Genomic DNA, 16,844 nt, shown 5'->3' with positions numbered 1-16,844 from the left:
AGGACCTGGGGACTGGAGTCAATGAGAAGGATGCAGGGGACCCAAGTCTCGAGTGAAACGGGTGCTTTATTTGCAGAAACACGTGTTTATTATATCCTCATACAAGGCAGCTTTAGGCAGTAAAAAAAAATTGAGAAAAAACAAAGCCAAGCAAATAGCAATCTTCAAAGGGCCAGAAAGCATTCCATATCCGGAGAAAGAGGGGCATAACTGAATAGATTACCTTTAAGTAAAAAGTCACGGAAGGGAGTCACTGAAAGGAATCCAAGCAGGTGCCCTTTCTCATGACCTCAGTCCTGAGAACTACATGCAGCTCTGCTGGTTCCTGTTTTCCAAGAACTGGTAAGGAATAGAGAGTCATTGAGAAACGGCACACAAAAGAAGAAAATAACATATTAGATCCCTTAAAGTTCAACGTCCCTGACAGTTCTGCCTTTTTTATTTTTTCATAATTGGAGATGACTGTAGATACTTTTGGAAAAAGGCCCTGACCAAGTAAGTTTGTTTAGTTTGAACAATTTTAGTTGAAAGGCATCAGTATATTACAAGTATAATCACCAGGATAATTATCAGCATTATAGTTCCAGATCCCATACTATGTGTAATGCCTTGAAACCATCTTCGAGGGTCTAGCCCAGATAATTGATCAGCTAGCTGTTCAGCTAAGGTTTCCAAATTGTTGGAAGAGGGTAGACCCTTAGAGAAGGTTTCAAGGATTTCCTTTTGCAACAATTGTACATTTAAGGAAGCATTATTATGCATATCTTGCAAACGAAATTTGATTTGTTCCCAATTGTAAGAACTATGGTTGAACCGAAGAGAAGTGATACAAAATTGAGTAGAATTCCCATCACAATTTAATAATACTTGTTTTTGTAAATCTGTTAATTGGTCTCCAACCCATTGGATGGCTGATTTTAAATCTTGAACTTTTTCATCTTTCTGAACCTGAGTGACCCATATAATAGTATGAGTGTCTTTAGTCTAATTTTGAATAAAGTTTTGTGTTTGAAGTTTGTAAAGCAATGTCTGCAACAGCGGCAATGGTGCAAATGGCTATTAACCCCAAAATGCCAAGAATCAACCATCTGATGAATCGCTTAGATCATTGGAGTAATTCAGTGAGTAACTGGGAGGCAAGTCTTGCCATGGGACCCTCTTTCCAGGGTCGTTGGCGATCTACTGGCAACCACAGAGTATGTCGAGATCGAAGAATCAAAAGGGATTCTTTTTTTTAGAAAAATAGAGGAGTTAAGACAAGTATACAGTTTGCAAATATACAAGTCACAGAACGTAAAGTCTTACTAAATTGTAAGTTTCCTATGGCTATAACAAAAGGAAGGGGAACACAAGCTTGTATAAAATATGAATGATTATAATGGAAGGAATAGTTACTATGACTATGACTGGTCCCTGTGAAATATCCAGTCCAATTCCAAGTTTTTCAGTATTTGTAGCAAGTTTCCAGATGTCCCATTATTCAGGCCCAATTCATTTATTGAGGACAATTTGAGGGTGAAGAGGTGCCATTCCGCTGACAAGCCAGGCAAGGAGTCCTTTGTCATGGAAGTGTTCCATTGAACTGTTGGTAATCTTCCATGTTACTTGAGTAACATAATCACACATAGTACTATTAATATCATCTGAGCAGTTAGATAACCACATACCATAGGGTCCCCAATCAACAATGGTGTAATTAGCCACAAACATTAATTTCCATGATTTAGCTTAACATCTATCTCAATAAATAGTATATTTAAAGTCCTTATAAGTAAACCCCTTGCATTCCAACTTTTGTCCTTTTCCTAGAGTTTTGGCAGTATTGACATGGTTCTTATAAAAGGACAGGGCAGTAAACAGTCTAAACAATGCACGGAAGTTCTTTTTTGGAGGCAGGATGAAAGCCCACGTTTGTTGACTAACATTAATACATAATTCTGCTGGGCCCATGCATAAAGGAAGGATTTCATAGCCTCAGTTCAGTTCAATCGCTCAGTCGTGTCCGACTCTTTGTGACCCCATGAATTGCAGCACGCCAGGCCTCCCTGTCCATCACCAACTCCCAGAGTTCACTCAGACTCATGTCCATCGAGTCAGTGATGCCATCCACCCATCTCATCCTCTGTCACCCCGTTCTCCTCCTGCCCCCAATCCCTCCCAGCATCAGAGTCTTTTCCAATGAGTCAACCCTTCGCATGAGGTGGCCAAAGTACTGGAGTTTCAGCTTCAGCATCATTCCTTCAAAAGAAATCGCAGGGCTGATCTCCTTCAGAATGGACTGGTTGGATCTCCTTGCAGTCCAAGGGACTCTCAAGAGTCTTCTCCAACACCACAGTTCAAAAGCATCAATTCTTTGGCACTCAGCTTTCTTCACAGTCCAACTCTCACATCCATACATGACCACAGGAAAAACCATAGCCTTGAGTAGATGGACCTTTGTTGGCAAAGTAATGTCTCTGCTTTTGAATATGCTATCTAGGTTGGACATAACTTTCCTTCCAAGGAGTAAGCATCTTTTAATTTCATGGCTGCAGTCATCTTCAGTGATTTTGGAGCCCCCAAAAATAAAGTCTGACACTGTTTCCACTGTTTACCCATCCATTTCCTATGAAGTGATGGGACCAGATGCCATGATCTTCGTTTTCTGAATGTTGAGCTTTAAGTCAATTTTTTCACTCTCCACTTTCACTTTCATCAAGAAGCTTTGTAGTTCCTCTTCACCTTTTGCCATAAGGGTGGTGTCATCTGCATACCTGAGGTTATTGATATTTCTCCCGGCAGTCTTGATTCCAGCTTGTGTTTCTTCCAGTCCAGCATTTCTCATGATGTACTCTGCAAATAAGTTAAATAAGCAGGGTGACAATATACAGCCTTGACGGACTCCTTTTCCTATTTGGAACCAGTCTGTTGTTCCATGTCCAGTTCTAACTGTGGCTTCCTGACCTGCATACAGATTTCTCAAGAGGCAGGTCAGGTGGTCTGGTATTCCCATCTCTTTCAGAATTTTCCACAGTTTCTTGTGATCCACACAGTCAAAGGCTTTGGCATAGTCAATAAAGCAGAAATTGATGTTTTTCTGGAACTCTCTTGCTTTTTCCATGATCCAGCAGATGTTGGCAATTTGATCTCTAGTTCCTCTGCCTTTTCTAAAACCAGCTTGAACATCCGGAAGTTCACGGTTCATGTATTGCTGAAGCCTGGCTTGGAGAATTTTGAGCTTACTTTACTAGCGTGTGAGGTGAGTGCAATTGTGCAGTAGTTTGAGCATTCTTTGGCATTGCCTTTCTTTGGGATTGGAATGAAAACTGACCTTTTCCAGTCCTGTGGCCACTGGTGAGTTTTCCAAATGTGCTGGCATATTGAGTGCAGCACTTTCACAGCATCATCTTTCAGGATTTGGAATAGCTCAACTGGAATTCCATCACCTCCACTAGCTTTGTTCATAGTGATGCTTTCTAAGGTCCACTTGACTTCACATTCCAGAATGTCTGGCTCTAGGTCAGTGATCACACCATCGTGATTATCTGGGATGTGAAGATCTTTTTTGTACAGTTCTTCTGTGTATTCTTGCCACGTCTTCTTGATATCTCCTGCTTCTGTTAGGTCCATACCATTTCTGTCCTTTATTGAGCCCATCTTTGCATGAAATGTTCCCTTGGTATCTCTAATTTTCTTGAAGAGATCCCTAGTCTTTCCCATTCTGTCGTTTTCCTAGAGAAATGTTAATTAATCTTCCTTCTTCCTCAGGATGAGAGGGCCCCTCCAAGCTCTAAGGAGGAGGCATATGTACTGAGTCATTAGTGGATACAACCGGTCCTATATCTATCCATTCTACAATCTGCAATAAAGGGGGGTTAGGTATATAAGCCCAATAAGTGTGATTAATCAAGTCAGCCTGAGTGGGGGAAGGAAAAGCAAGGAAAGCAAGCATAGCGACAAAAATATTTTCTGGATTCCGATGCATTCCCTGTTGAGAAACCAGATTTTCAGCTTGATTGGTAAGGGTTTTTATCTGTCCCCAAGTGGGGAGATCATAAGGTCGATGACGTTGAGTGTGGCGTTTCTTAGAAATTTTTTAAGTTTCCATGGCTTGTACTGAAAACTCTTCCTCCTGGGGATTTCACTGTTTCTTCTCTGTCTTGAATGCTGGTGGCTCCCCTAGGGTGGATCTTCCAAAGAGGGTGCCAACTGATTTTGTTGGGTCCATCTGGAGAAATACAAGCATACCCCTTTCCCTGTAATATTAATTTTCCAGATTTCCGTTGTTTAGTCAACCCGTCTTGATATCAAATGGGCAGAGGAAGGGAGGTATCCTTCAATGCCTCGAAATGTTTTTCTGCTTTTGTCAAAATATCCCCTTGTGGCAAGTTAAAAAATTTTAAAACAAATAAAGCTGTATTAGCAATAGTTATAGGATTAAAGAATATATTGTGTTGGAATCTCTTGGGGGTCATTTAATGGAGGTCTGTTGTTGACGATAAGAAAGAGAAACAGAGAGAGAGAAAGAGAGAAAGAAAGAAAGACACAGGGACCGAAGCTCTGGTGGAGCAAAGGTCCTTTAATGATCTTTCTGTGAGTATATATAGGCTGTTGCACAAGAAATTTCTTTCAGTAAAGATCAGAAAACCAAACGTACAGCAACTGTTACCAAGGGAACAAGAGATTAATAATGGTCACAAGGTCAGGAGACAATCCATATCTCAAGAAAGAGGATCGAGACTAAGCAGCTTTGTCATAAGGAGAATGATTACTGAAGGAGATTCAAGCCTGTCTCATCCTATGACCTCAGTCCTGGTAGCGGTGTGCCATTCCACTGGTTTCTGACAACAGAAACTGATAAGAAACAGAGGATTTATGAGAAACAGCACGTAGGAATCTTCTTGTTAAACATTCCCTGACAATTCCCCCTTATTTACTTATAATAATTGTAAAAAGGGTTCTGACCATTTGAGTTTGTTTAGTTTTGACAATTTTTGTATGAAGGCAATGGTAAACGACAAATATGATTGTCAAGGCAATCACCAAAATTACAGTTCCAGACCCGATGCTGTGAGTAATGCTTTGAAACCATCCGCGTGGGTCTAGCCCAGATAATTGATCAGCTAGTTGTTCAGCTAAAGTTTCCAAATTAGTGGAAGAGGGCAGATTTTTAGAAAAGGTTTCAAAGATTTCTTTTTGTAATAATTGTACATTCAGAGAGGCATTATCATGTATGTTGTGTAAATGAAATTTGATTTGTTCCCAGTTGTAGGTACTATTATTGAATTGAACAGGAGTAACACAAAATTGAATAGAATTCCAATCACATTTTAGCATCACCTGTTTTTGTACATCTATTAATTGATCTCCAACCCATTTGATGACTGTTTTTAAGTTCCTGTATTTCATCTTGAATATCCTCATCTATCTGAGCCTGAGTGGCCCACATAGTATGAACATCTTTAGTCCAATTTTGGATAAAATTATGTGTTTGAATTGAGGTTTGTAAAGCAATGCCAGTGACAGCAGCAGTGGTGCAAATAGCTGTTAATCCCAAAATGCGAAGAATCAGCCATCCAATGAATCATTTGGATCGCCAGAGCAGTTTAGTAAGTAACCGGGAAGCAAGTCCAGCCATGGGACCTTCTTCCCAGGACTGCTGGAGATTTATTGGTAACCACAGACTACATCAAGATCGAAGAATCAAAAGGGATTCATTTCTTAAGGAAACAGAAGAGTTAAGTGTATAATTTGCAATTTATATAAGTTACAGAACGTAAAGTCTTATTGAATTGTAAACTTCCTATAGCTAGAACAAAAGGAAGGGGAACACAAGCTTGTATGAAATATGATTGATTATAACAAAAGAAATAGTTTCTATGACTACAGTTGTTCCCTGTGAAATGTCCAGTCCAAATCCCAAGTTCTTTGGTGCATGCAGCAAGTTTCCAGATGTCCCATTGTTCAGGCCCAATCTGTTTATTAAGGATGATTCCAGGATGAGGGGGTGCCATTCCACCGTCAAGCCACCCAAGAAGTCCTTTGTCATGGTAATGTTCCACTGTAGTGTTAGTAACCTCCTATGCTACTTGAGTAGCATAATCACACACAGTACTGTTAATATCATCTGAGCAGTTAGATAATCACATACCATGGGGTCCCCAATCGACAATTGTATGATTAGCCACAGACATTAATTTTCCTGATTTGCCCTGACATTTGTCCCAATGAACCAGAGTATATTTAAAGTTCTTATTAGTAAACCCTTTGCATAGTGTTCTTTGTTCTTTCCCTAACGTTTCAGTAGTATAAAACATGGTTCACAGACAAAGAAAGGGCAGTAAATAATCTAAGCAACGTCCAAAAGTCCTCTTTTGGGGGCAGGGCAAAAGCCCAAGTTTGTCAGCTCACGTTTATGCATAATTTTGCTGGGCCCATACACAAAGGAAGGACTTCATAACCTGCTGGTGCTGATGCTAAGTCACTTCAGTCGTGTCTGACTCTGTGCGACCCCATAGACGGTAGCCCACCAGGCTCCCCTGTCCCTGGGATTCTCCAGGCAAGCACACTAGAGTGGGTTGCCATTTTCTTCTCCAATGCATGAAAGTGAAAAGTGAAAGTGAAGTCGCTCAGTCGTGTCCGACTCTCAGCGACTCCATGCACTGCAGCTTTCCAGCCTCCTCCATCCATGGGATTTTCCAGGCAAGAGTACTGGAATGGGGTGCCATTGCCTTCTCTGCTTCATACCCTAGAGAGATATTAATTAGTTTCCCTTCTTCTTCAGGGTGTGAGGGCCCTTTAAGGCTCCAGGGAGAAGGCATATGTATGGAGTCATTGGTTAATACGATTGGTCCTTTCTCCATCTATTCTACAACCTGAAGTAAAGGGGGGTTGGGTATGTAAGCCCAGTAAGTGTGATTAATTAGTTCAGCTTTAGCGGGCGGGGAGGCGCAAGCAAGCAAAGCAAGCAGGGCAACAAAAATATTTTCAGGACTCCTAGGCATTCTCTGTTGAGAAAACCAGATTTTCAGCTTGATTGTTGTAAGGGTTTTTATTTGTCCCCAAGAAGGGAGATCATAAGGTTGATGCTGCTGAGGGCGGTGCTTTCTGGAGATCTTTAGAGCTGCCATGGCCCGTATTGGAATTTCTTCCTCCTGGGGTTTTTGTTGTCTTGCCTCTATCTTGAAGGCCGGAGGCCCCATTGGGTCAGATCTTCCAAAGAGGAAGCCATGTGAGTTCGTTGGATTCATCTTGGGAAACACAAGCATACCCCTTTCCCTGTAAGATTAATTTCCCAGATTTCCATTGTTTATTCAACCTGTCTTGGTACCAAATGGGCAGAGGAGAAGAAGAGTCCTTCAATTCCTCAAAATGTTTTTCTGCTCTTGTCAAGATATCTCCTTGCGGTAAGTTTAAAAAATTTAAAACAAATAAAGCTATATTAACAACAGTAATAGGCTTAAAGAATATATTGCATTGGAATCTAGTAAAGTCTGCTCTGGGTAAGGAAGATAAAAGTGTTTCTGTGTATTCCCCCTTATTTAATTTTTTATTTGTAGTTTCAGTGTGTAATATGTTTGTTTAACTATGTCTTGTGTTTGTGGATTATAAGGAATGTCTGTAATCTGTTTAAGAGAGAATGAATGTAAAAATTGTTTGAACTGCTTATAATATAGGCAGGGCCATTGTCTGTTTTTATAGAATTAGGTGTTGTCATTATTGCAAAGTAAGCTAATAGGTGGGTTATAACATGTTTTGTGTAGTTTCACCTCGGAGAGGTGTGGCCCATATAAAAGAAGAATTTGTATCGATCAAGACATGTAAGAAGGAAGAGGAAGAAAGTTCAGGGCAATGAGTTACATCCATTTGCCATAAAATTCTCTTTCATTTGTCATAAACCTTTTTTATATGTTTGTATTCATCATTTTATTAGCCATTTCTTATATCTTTTTATTAAAAGCATACATCTTACTTTAGCAACTATGAAGTGTCTTGTATATTAGCATTTTATAGATTGGTGAATATATTTATTATATTATATATTATAATATATTTATTATATATACTTTTATATGTGTTTATTAATAGTCTAAAATCTCTTTAGTTTTTATGTAAGAAAAACTTTTTGTAAGAGGAAGTTAGTGTTCAATAATTAATGTTTTAAAATCTTACTTTATTTGGAAAAGACCTCGCTATTTAATAAACTTTTATTATTTAGTTTAGTACAATTTTACGAATTTAAGTTACCCCAATCCTAAGAGATTATTTTAGATAGACATTTTTAAAATATAATTATTTTTAATAGAGTTTATCTAAAAGTTTCCATGTCATTTATATATTTATATATATATATAAAGAGTTACATTTTTGTTGAGAAAGTTAGTTTACCTTAAATCTAGGCACAATAAAAGTATTATATAATGTTGATTTGAGACATGTCTTAATTAGATTAGCAAACAATTATATTTAAATTATATTTATATTTAAATAAACATATTTAATATTGAATATTTTTCAGTTCACATGAACTTGAATTTAAATAAAGCTCATTAATTTCATATTATCCAAAAACAAAGACATACATTGAGACATAGATAATTTTAGATAGACAGATATAGTCTTCCGCTTGAAATTTAAAATATCTTTTATATATATATATATATATATTTTTTTTTTTTTTTTTTCTGAGTTCCACCAATTTGTTTATGGCTGGAGTCCCAGATAGAGTGGGCTGTGTATCCAAAGGACATGATAAGAGTTAACTTTAGGTTTTTTCTTAGGCCTGTTTTTGTTTCCCAGGCAGAACTGGAGCTCCAAAAAAGTATTTTAACAAGTTAACCTTTTCCTAACTGCATGTGTAAGAAGAACTGGTTTTGCAATTTCAAAAAAGATTTTATTTTAATCAGTTTTTTCTGGAGTCTAAAGAATATGGCCATTCAGTGTCAAAAATATCATTTCTCCTTTTTGTAGTTACAGTATATTATTAATGATATACGCATGAGGGAATTGCTGTCACACTGGATGTAAAGCCTTGGCTACAAAATTTTGACAAATAGTAGGACTGTTAAGCATATCTTGAGGTAACACAGTCTATTGAAATCTTTTATGAGGCCCGATGTGATTAGGAAAAGGGAGAGAGAAAGTGAATCTCCCTCGGTCTAAAGGGTGTAAAGTTATATTAAAAAAGCAATCTTGTAAATCAATAATAATAATGTGCCAATTTTGAGGAATAGTAGTAGGTGATGGGATCCCTGGTTGTAGTGCACCCATGGGTTTCATAGATGCATTAACTTTTCTAACATCTGTTAAGAGATGTCATTTGCCAGATTTCTTTTTTATTACAAAAATAGGAGAGTTCCAAGAAGAGTAAGATTCCTCAATATGTTTTAATGCTAATTGTGTATCTATAAGTTCTTTAGTAGCCTGTAATTTTTCCTTCGTAAGGGGCCACTGCTCTGTCCAAATAGGCTCGTCATTCTTCCAAGTTATTTTAAGAATTGCTTTGTTTGTTAAATGAGCAGTGGCCCCTAGGAAAAATGTGGAATGTATATTTGAGTTTGCCATTGCATAAGTAAGTCCCTTCCTATTAAATTAAGGGGTGCATCTATCATATAAGGTCGTAATATTTCTGGCTGGCCTTTTGGTCCTTCCTATGGGTAGATTTGAACATTTTGATAAATTTCTTCTACTTTGGTTTGAGAGATTCCTGCAATTTGGCAAGAGATTTTTTGTATAGGCCAGGATTTGGGCCATAAGTGTTTGAAAATAATAGTAATATCAGATCCAGTGTCAAGGAGACCAGAAAATCTTTTACCATTAATTTTGATATTTATATTTGGTTGGGCACATTCAGATACCAATGATGTCCATAAGGATTGTTTTTGATCTGTACTGCTGAATCCGCCTGCCTGTACATTATTAGAGGAGTTAATAGAAATGTAAAATAAGTAATTGGGCAATTTTGCCCCCCTTTTTGAATTGCCATAGAATCTGAGATGACATCATAATTTGATTTTTTTTTTCTTATAATCAGAATTAATTATTTCAGGATGAATAATAATTTCTTTAGAAGTCAGACTAGATTGGCCAAGTACAAGGTCAAAGGTTTGTGGAAGTAGTGGTCCATAAAGTCTGGTAGGTATTCTAGAAGGGACTGCTTGAGGAAAAAGAAGAAAATTATTTAGGGCTGGTATATTGATGGCAGCACTGCTGAATGGTGAAGGTTTGAGGGAAAAGATGGAGTTTGCCCCTGGTTTTTGTTGATGGGGACCCGGGGAGTCCCCATCTTTGAGTTGCCCGAAACAGGGTTCCCTTAAACATCACACTAAGATCGATTTTTTTTTAGCCCAATGTACCCCTTTATGACATTGAGGGCAGACTCCTGGAGGTTTTTTAGTAGTTTTAATGTTTTCTGTGTGTTTTTTAGGGCAGTCCTTTTTAAACTGGCTCTTATCTCCAAAAACAAAACATCCTTCCTTCCCCTTTTTAAAGGTAGCAGCCATTGCTTCAGCTAACATTTGCATTTTCTGAGTTTCTGATCCTAAGTTGTGACAAGCCTTCAAATAATCAGTAACATTCCCGGTCTCATGAATTGGAGTGATGGCTCTTTGACGCTCCTGATTTGCATTCTCATATGCAAGCAGTTTTTCTAATTGCACTCTCATCTCTTCTCCAGCAACATTATGGGAGATAGCAACTCCCAGTCTAGGTAAAAAATCAGCATAGGCTTCATTAGGCCCTTGTAATATCTTTGTGTAGCTACTTTTAGGTTCCCTTTGATGAGTAATTCGATCCCAAGCTTCAATGGCAACTTCTTTCAATTGCTCATGCAACAAAGGAGGGCATTGTATCTGAGCTTTCACCAAATCAAATTGCCCGGTACCAGTTAACATTTTAAAAGTAATTTGGTTTTGGGGAGTGCCAGCTCGAGCATTAGAATTGGCATGATCTCGGGTCACATCATGAAACCACATTATCCATTAAAGATATTTTTGTAGTTTAAGAAGAGCTTTTATCAAAATTCGAAAATCATAAGGAATACAATTTCCAATAGAAGATGCCATAGCATTTAGAAGTTCTTTAGTATAAGGTAAATGAGGGCTGTACACAGTTACAGCCTTTTTCATCTGTTGCATGTGAGAAAAACCAATGCCTTCATACTGCGGTATTAGTTGCCCTTGAGCATAAACATTTGCTAACACAGGAAAGGCAAAAAGATCATCGGCCTCAGAGACTCGAGATTGCAAAGCCAGTAAATCAGAAAGCCTTCGTCGTGAAGGAGAATGAGTGGATTGTCTGTTTTCGTAAATATGAGTGTGTGTTAGGGGCTTATCACTGTCATCAAAAAAAGTAATGTTGGCTTTAGTGTCAAAGAGAGCATCAGAAGAATCATCATCAGATTAATTTTGTCCTCTAATTGCAGGGACCTTTGGTTTCATGCCCGTTACAAGAGAAAGAGGAGGAGCACTTGGGACAGCCAGAGCAGGGATGGTGGGAACGTTTTGAAATATTTTATGTTGCTCTAACTGGGCCTTCTGTAAAGTCTTATCATGTAATTTATATTCGTATAATGAGCATTTCACTTGTTGGCAAATATCAGGGGGGCTAGAATTGCCTTGAAATGGCAAGATCACGGCTTTAATGAGGGACAACAAGGGCCAGAAATTTATTGGAATATTGGAATATTTTCTCCCCGTCTTGCAGCTTGTTCAACATTTTCTTTAACCCGGCTCCAAATTTCTAAATCGAAACTGCCTTCATCAGGGAACCAGGGATTATATTTAACCACTGTTTGGAGGCAAGCCTCTATCCGTTGACGCAAAACTGAAAGTCCTTGAACCTTAAATAAATGATGAAGGAAAGTAGAAAAGTGGTGGGGCTTTCCAGCCATTTGTCCTATAACCCCACACTTACCGACCTCTGTAGGTCCTAACAGTCACTCCATCCGCTTGCCAAGGGCGTTCACCAGGTCCCTGTTCGGGCGCCACTTGTCACAGTCTTTGTAGACCGGGACCCGGGGACTGGAGTTGACGGGAAGAAGGATTCAGGGGACCCAAGTCTCGAGTGAAACAAGGGTGCTTTATTTGCAGAAACACATGTTTCTGTATCTTCATACAAGGCAGCTTTAGGCAGTAAAAAAATTGAACAAGAACAAAGCCAAGCAAATAACAATCTTCAAAGGGCCAGAAAGCATTCCATATCCTGAGTAAGAGGGGCATAACTGAATAGATTACCTTTAAGTAAAAGGTCACTGAAGGGAGTCACTGAAAGGAATCCAAGCAGGTGCCCTTTCTCATAATCTCAGTCCTGAGAACTGCGTGCAGCTCTGCTCATTAGTGTTTTCCAGGAACTGATAAGGAATAGAGAGTCCTTGAGAAACAGCACACAAAAGAAGAAAGTAATATATTGAATCCCTTAAAGTTGAACGTCCCCTGACACAGAGCAATTATTTTGAGCATCAAATTTGATTGGAACCAGGATAATATCTGATGTGTATGAATCACATTTAACAGCTGTCATTACCATTTGCTACTGTTGTATTCAGAGAACTACATTCTGAATATATCAAGGTTTCCTGTTTCCATGAATAAAATAGAAACACTTGTGTCATAACCCTGAATGAATTGTGTTATTCCATCAACACAGTTTTCTCTCACTTCAGTACTTAGCAGCTAAGAAGGCAGCATTAGGCTCTCAGGTTTAAACAAATCTAGAACAATTTCTGGTCACCATGGAATCAAACAACGTAAAGTTTGGGGATTACGTAGTCATAATTTGTAACTAAAGTTACTCTCTCTACACTCTATACCAGAACATTCATATGACTGTAATCCAAATAGCACAGCAATGCTTTTTATACTGACTTCTATTAATGTGCAAAAATTGCGTCAAATAAACTTGAAGGTCTAATTTGCTTCATTTTTTTATTTTTTATTTTGGCTGTGCTGGGTCTTTGTTGCTGCATGCAAAGGTTCTCTAGTTGCTGTGTGTGTTGGCTTTTCTTGTTGGGGAGCACAACCTCTAGATCCGAGGGCTCAATAGTTGCAGCTCACAGGATCTAAAGCATGGACTCAGTAGCTGCAGCACATGCTGTTAATTGCCCTGTGGCATGTGGGATATTCTCAGACCAAGGATGGAACCGGTATCCTGTGCATTGACAGGCGGTTTCTTAACCACTGAACCATTGGAGAAGTCCCTAATTAGCTTTATTGAATGATTGATGCATTGGGCAGAATTCAACCTGGTAAGTGGCTGCTCCAAGGAGCCTGACACAGTGGACAGTCTCAAGATGTTGAGGGTATTTTCATGTGCATTTTGATTGTGTATCTATTACATATTTTTGGCTTATCCTTACTATGAAGTTTTTATTTAGATATGGGCTCTTGGTGTTTCTTAGACTTGGGTGACTGTTTCGTTTCCAAGATTAGAGTGGTTTCAGCTGTTTTCTCCTCCTAACATCTTTCCTTCTTCTGGGACCGTACAGGGCAAATATTAATGGCTTGTTGTCCCTGAAGTCTCTTAAAATGTCCTCCTTTTATTCTTTTTTATTCTGTTCAGTAGTGGTGATTTTCAGTACTCTTTCTTCTAGCTCACTGATGTGTTTTCTGCCTCATTTAGCCTGTTCTGATTCATTTTAGTTTCTGCTTTTTTTTTTTTTTTTCATTTCATTTACTATATTCTTCAGTTCTGTTTGGTTGATTGTTCTATTTTCTAAGTCTTCATTATAGACTTCTCATCTCTCAGATCGTGCATTCTTCTCCCAAAGTATTGGAGTTTCAGCTTTAGCATCAGTCCTTCCAAAGAACACCCAGGACTGATCTCCTTTAGAATGGACTGGTTGGATCTCCTTGCAGTCCAAGGGACTCTCAAGAGTCTTCTCCAACACCACAGTTCAAAGCATCAATTCTTTGGCGCTCAGCTTTCTTAATAGTCCAACTCTCATATCCATACACGACTACTGGAAAACCCATAGCCTTGACTAGACAGACCTTTGTTGGCAAAGTAATGTCTCTGCTTCTTAATATTCTGTCTTGGTTGGTCATAACTTTCCTTCCAAGGAGCAAGCATCTTTTAATTTCTTGGCTGCAGTCACCATCTGCAGTGATTTTGGAGCCCAGAAAAACAAAGGCAGCCACTGTTTCCAGTTTATACTGTTTACCCATGAAGTGATGGGACTGGATGCCATGATCTTAGTTTTCTGAATGTTCAGCTTTAAGCCAACTTTCTCGCTCTCGTCTTTCACTTAAAGAGGCTCTTTAGTTCTTCTTCACTTTCTGCCATAAGGGTAGTGTCATCTGCATATCTGAGGTTATTGATATTTCTCCAAGCAATCTTGATTCCAGCTTGTGCTTCTTCCAGTCCAGCGTTTCTCATGATGTTCTGTATATAAGTTAAATAAGCAGGGTGACAATACACAGTCTTGACGTACTCCTTTTCCTATTTGGAACCAGTCTGTTGTTCCATGTCCAGTTCTAACTGTTGCTTCCTGACCTGCATACAGGTTTCCCAAGAGGCAGGTCAGGTAGTCTGGTATTCCCATCTCTTTCAGAATTTTCCACAGTTTCTTGTGATCCACACAGTCAAAGGCTTTGGCATAGTCAATAAAGCAGAAATAGATGTTTTTCTGAAACTCTCTTGCTTTTTTGATGATCCAGCGGATGTTGGCAATTTGGTTTCTGGTTCCTCTGCCTTTTCTAAAACCAGCTTGAACATCTGGAAGTTCATGGTTCACATATTGCTGAAGGCTGGCTTGGAGAATTTTGAGCATTACTTTACTAGCATGTGAGATGAATACAGTTGTGCCATAGTTTGAGCATTCTTTGGCATTGCCTTTCTTTGGGATTGGAATGAAAACTCACCTTTTCCAGTCCTGTGGCCACTGCTGAGTTTTCCAAATTTGCTGACATATTGAGTGCAGCACTTTCACAGCCTCATCTTTTAGGATTTGAAATAGCTCAACTGGAATTCCATCACCTCCACTAGGTTTGTTCAAAGTAATTCTTCCTAAGGCCCACCTGACTTCACATTCCAGGATGTCTGGCTCTAGGTGAGTGTGAATGATCACACGTTCGTGATTATCTGTGTCTTGAAGATCTTTTTTTTTGTACAGTTCTTCTGTGTATTCTTGCCACCTCTTCTTAATATCTTCTCCTTCTGTTAGGTCCATACCATTTCTGTCTGTTATTGAGCCCATCTTTGCATGAAATGTTCCCTTGCTATCTCTAATTTTCTTGAAGAGAGCTCTAGTCTTTCCTATTCTATTGTTTTCTTCTATTTGTTTGCATTGATCACTGAGAAAGGCTTTCTTATGTCTCCTTGCTATTCCCTGGAACTCTGCATTCAAGTGGGTATATCTTTCCTTTTCTCCTTTGCTTTTCACTTCTCTTCTTTTCACAGCTATTTGTAAGGCCTCCTCAGACAGCCATTTTGCTTTTTTGCATTTTTTTTTCTTGGGGATGGTCTTGATTCCTGTCTCCTGTACAATGTCACGAACCCCCATCCATAGTTCATCAGGCACTCTGTCAATCAGATCTAGTCCCTTAAATCTATTTCTCACTTTCACTGTATAGTCATAAGGTATTTGATTTAGGTCATACCTGAATGGTCTAGTGGTTTTCCCTACTTTCTTCAATTTCAGTCTGAATTTGGCAATAAGGAGTTCGTGATCTGATCCACAGTCCGCTCCTGGTCTTGCTTTGCTGACTGTATAGAGCTTCTCCATCTTTGGCTGCAAAGGATATAATCAATCTGATTTCAGTGTTGACCATCTGTTGATGTCCATGTGTAGAGTCTTCTCTTGTGTTGTTGGAATAGGGTGTTTGCTATGACCAGTGCGTTCTCTTGGCAGAACTCTGTTAGCCTTTGCCCTGCTTCATTCTGTACTCCAAGGCCAAATTTGCCTGTTACTCCAGGTGTTTCTTGACTTCCTACTTTATAGAAAAGAGAAATGTTTCAATTTGTGTATAAAATATAATTTTACCAAATTGCTCTCATAATTAGTTTCAGAGGAAGGTTTTTTTCCTTACACCTGGATATGCTATGCTATGCTATACTAAGTCACTTCAGTCGTGTCCAACTCTGTGTGACCCCATAGACGGCAGCCCACCAGGCTTCCCCGTCCCTGGGATTCTCCAGGCAAGAACACTGGAGTGGGTTGCCATTTCCTTCTCCAATGCATGAAAGTGAAAAGGGAAAGTGAAGTCTCTCAGTCATGTCTGACTCTTAGCGACCCCATGGATTGCAGCCTAACAGGCTCCTCCGTCCATGGAATTTTCCAAGCAAGAGTACTGGAGTGGGGTGTCATTGCCTTCTCCACACCTGGATAGCACATATTCAAACCAGTAAATTTTCAGATACAAACCATAAAAGTTATAAGCATACTCATCAGTCCTTCTGTTAAGCTTTGTGAAGTCATCAGGTTTTCCATTAGAATCCTTACCCAGTTCAGAAACTGGTATTTATCCAAAAGTCCTTTCTATAAGTCTTCTTGAAGAGCAAGTATTCTTGCAAAATGTGACTAGTGCTATGACAATATTTTGAAATAGTAATTAGAGTTAAGCCTGATAACATTTTATGCAAACATATCAGAATTTTAGCAGCACCATATGGTTTCTCCAATATCTATATTAACATTTACCATACAATATAACCCGAGACTTATTACTCACTTGACAATACTTCCCATGTCATTCTGTATAGAAAATAAGCCTAATTAGTGTAATATCTCTCTTTGGGGTGTTTCAGGGGCCTTCTGAAGCATCCCAAAGTTAGCTAGACATCAAGTTCTTCATTACAATGACTTAGGAAGTTTTGCCAACAAAAATCAAATAGGTTTAGAACACTCAGTCAGATAGGATTATAGGTCA

At 38.9% G+C, this 16,844-nt stretch overlaps 1 protein-coding gene across 1 annotated transcript in view; it reads left to right on the top strand.

Moving 5' to 3' along the window:
* Positions 1 to 16,844, top strand: part of LOC123327520 (zinc finger protein 665) — a 392,317-nt gene that overhangs the window by 282,647 nt on the left and 92,826 nt on the right. The gene's annotated exons all lie outside the window — the stretch shown is intronic.

This window comes from Bubalus bubalis, chromosome 18 (assembly GCF_019923935.1).
Source record: "Bubalus bubalis isolate 160015118507 breed Murrah chromosome 18, NDDB_SH_1, whole genome shotgun sequence".
Lineage (NCBI taxonomy): Eukaryota > Metazoa > Chordata > Mammalia > Artiodactyla > Bovidae > Bubalus > Bubalus bubalis.
Note: the sequence above shows the minus strand (reverse complement) of the source record. Positions and strands in the feature narration are given on the sequence as shown.